Raw genomic sequence first — 2500 nt, 5'->3', positions numbered from 1 at the left:
TCTCCCATCCAAGTACTAAGCAGGCCCAACACTGCATAGCTTCCAAGATCAGACGAAATTGGGCATGTCCAGTGTGGTTTGGCTGTAGGTGCTCAAAAGCATTAAATTTAGACCTCTATTACTTCTTAACTCAAGTAAATTCATTAATAAGTTGAAAAAATTAAATGTAAAATGTAATAGAAAAGAATGTTATGGCTGCATAAAATTACCTACAGCACCTGGAATTCCCAGGTGGTCTCCCATCCAAGGACTATCCAGGCCCAACACTGCATAGCTTCCAAGATCAAACAAGATTGGGCATGTCCAGTGTGGTGAGGCTGTAGGTGCTCAAAAATATTAACTTTAGACATCTATAACTTCTTAACTCATGTAAAATCATTGATAAGTTGAAAAAATTAAATGTAAAATGTAATAGAAAAGAATGTTATGGCTGCATAAAATTACCTACAGCACCTGGTATTCCCAGGTGGACTCCCATCCAAGTACTAACCAGGCCCAACACTGCATAGCTTCCAAAATCAGACGAGATTGGGCATGTCCAGTGTGGTTTGGCTGAAGGAGCTCAAAAACATTAACTTTAGACCTCTTTTACTTCTTTACTCAAGTAAATTCATTGATAAGTTGAAAAAATTTAATGTAAAATGTAATAGAAAAGAATGGTATGGCTGCATAAAATTACCTACAGCACCTGGTATTCCCAGGTGGTCTCCCTTCCACGTACTAACCAGGCCCAACACTGCACAGCTTCCAAGATCAGACGAGATTGGGAATGTCCAGTGTGGTTTGGCTGTAGGTGCTCAAAAACATTAACTTTAGACCTCTTTTACTTCTTAACTCAAGTAAATTCAATGACAAGTTGAAAAATGAAATGTAAAATGTAATAGAAAAGAATGTTATGGCAGTATAAAATTACCTACAGCTCCTGGTATTCCCAAGCGGTCTCCCATTCAAGTACTAACCAGGCCCTACACTGCATAGCTTCCAAGATCAGACGAGATTGAGCTTGTCCAGTGTGGTTTGACTGTAAGTGCTCAAAAGCATTAACTTTAGACATATTTTACTTCTTAACTCAAGTAAATTCATTGATAAGTTGAAAAAATTAAATGTAAAATGTAATAGAAAAGAATGTTATGGCAGTATAAAAATACCTACAGCACCTGGGATTCTTAGGTGGTCTCCCATCCAAGTACTAACCAGGCCCAACACTGCATAGCTTCCAAGATCTGACGAGATTGGGCATATCCAGTGTGGTTTGGCTGTAGGTGCTCAAAAACATTAACTTTAGACCTCTTTTACTTCTTAACTCAAGTAAATTCATTGATAAGTTGAAAAAATTAAATGCAAAATGTAATAGAAAAGAATGTTATGGCTGTCTAAAATTACCTACAGCACCTGGTATTCCCAGGTGGTCTCCCATCCAAGTTCAAACCAGGCCCAACACTGCATAGCTTCCAAGATCAGACGAGATTGGGCATGTCCAGTGTGGTTTGGCTGTAGGTGCTCAAAAGCATTAAATTTAGACCTCTATTACTTCTTAACTCATGGAAATTCATTGATAAGTTGAAAAAATTAAATGTAAAATGTAATAGAAAAGAAAGTTATGGCAGTATAAAATTACCTACAGCACCTGGGATTCCTAGGTGGTGTCCCATCCAAGTACTAACCAGGCCCAACACTGCATAGCTTCCAAGATCAGATGAGATTGGGCATGTCCAGTGTGGTTTGGCTGAAGGAGCTCAAAAACATTAACTTTAGACCTCTTTTACTTCTTAACTCAAGTAAATTCAATGACAAGTTGAAAAATGAAATGAAAAATATAATAGAAAAGAATGTTATGGCAGTATAAAATTACCTACAGCTCCTGGTATTCCCAGGTGGTCTCCCATCCAAGTACTAACCAGGCCCAACACTGCATAGCTTACAAGATCAGACGAGATTGGGCATGTCCAGTGTGGTTTGGCTTTAGGTGCTCAAAAACATTAACTTTAGACCTCTTTTACTTCTTAACTCAAGTAAATTCATTGATAAGTAGAAAAAATTAAATGTAAAATGTAATAGAAAAGAATGTTTTGGCTGTCTAAAATTACATACAGCACCTGGTATTCCCAGGTGGTCTCCCATCAAAGTACTAACCAGGCCCAACACTGCATAGCTTCCAAGATCAGACGAGATTGGGCATGTCCAGTGTGGTTTGGCTGTAGGTGCTCAAAAACATTAACTTTAGACCTCTTTTACTTCTTAACTCAAGTAAATTCATTGATAAGTAGAAAAAATTAAATGTAAAATGTAATAGAAAAGAATGTTATGGCTGCATAAAATTACCTACAGCACCTGGAATTCCCAGGTGGTCTCCCATCCAAGCACTAACCAGGCCCAACACTGCATAGCTTCCAAGATCAAACAAGATTGGGCATGTACAGTGTGGTTAGGCTGTAGGTGCTCAAAAATTTTAACTTTAGACATCTATAACTTCTTAACTCATGTAAAATCATTGATAAGT

The 2500-nt window shown here is 37.8% G+C and overlaps 11 pseudogenes; all 11 read right to left on the bottom strand.

Annotated features, from left to right (window-relative positions):
* The window catches only part of LOC148497422 (5S ribosomal RNA), a 119-nt pseudogene extending 29 nt beyond the window's left edge, over positions 1-90 (bottom strand).
* Positions 91-206: 116 nt separating this feature from the next.
* On the bottom strand, positions 207-325 carry LOC148497421 (5S ribosomal RNA; annotated as a pseudogene).
* Positions 326-441: 116 nt separating this feature from the next.
* Positions 442-560, bottom strand: LOC148497420 (5S ribosomal RNA; annotated as a pseudogene).
* A 116-nt stretch (positions 561-676) lies between these two features.
* LOC148497419 (5S ribosomal RNA) lies at positions 677-795 on the bottom strand (annotated as a pseudogene).
* A 115-nt stretch (positions 796-910) lies between these two features.
* Positions 911-1029, bottom strand: LOC148497418 (5S ribosomal RNA; annotated as a pseudogene).
* Positions 1030-1145: 116 nt separating this feature from the next.
* Positions 1146-1264, bottom strand: LOC148497417 (5S ribosomal RNA; annotated as a pseudogene).
* Positions 1265-1380: 116 nt separating this feature from the next.
* LOC148497416 (5S ribosomal RNA) lies at positions 1381-1499 on the bottom strand (annotated as a pseudogene).
* Positions 1500-1615: 116 nt separating this feature from the next.
* On the bottom strand, positions 1616-1734 carry LOC148497415 (5S ribosomal RNA; annotated as a pseudogene).
* Positions 1735-1849: 115 nt separating this feature from the next.
* On the bottom strand, positions 1850-1968 carry LOC148497414 (5S ribosomal RNA; annotated as a pseudogene).
* Positions 1969-2084: 116 nt separating this feature from the next.
* Positions 2085-2203, bottom strand: LOC148497413 (5S ribosomal RNA; annotated as a pseudogene).
* Positions 2204-2319: 116 nt separating this feature from the next.
* On the bottom strand, positions 2320-2438 carry LOC148497412 (5S ribosomal RNA; annotated as a pseudogene).
* Between the last annotated feature and the right edge of the window lie 62 nt (positions 2439-2500).

This window comes from Taudactylus pleione, unplaced genomic scaffold (genome assembly GCF_031769625.1).
Source record: "Taudactylus pleione unplaced genomic scaffold, aTauple2 ptg000550l, whole genome shotgun sequence".
Classification (NCBI taxonomy): domain Eukaryota; kingdom Metazoa; phylum Chordata; class Amphibia; order Anura; family Myobatrachidae; genus Taudactylus; species Taudactylus pleione.
The sequence above is the reverse complement of the archived record's forward strand: the minus strand, read 5'-3'. Positions and strand labels throughout refer to the sequence as shown.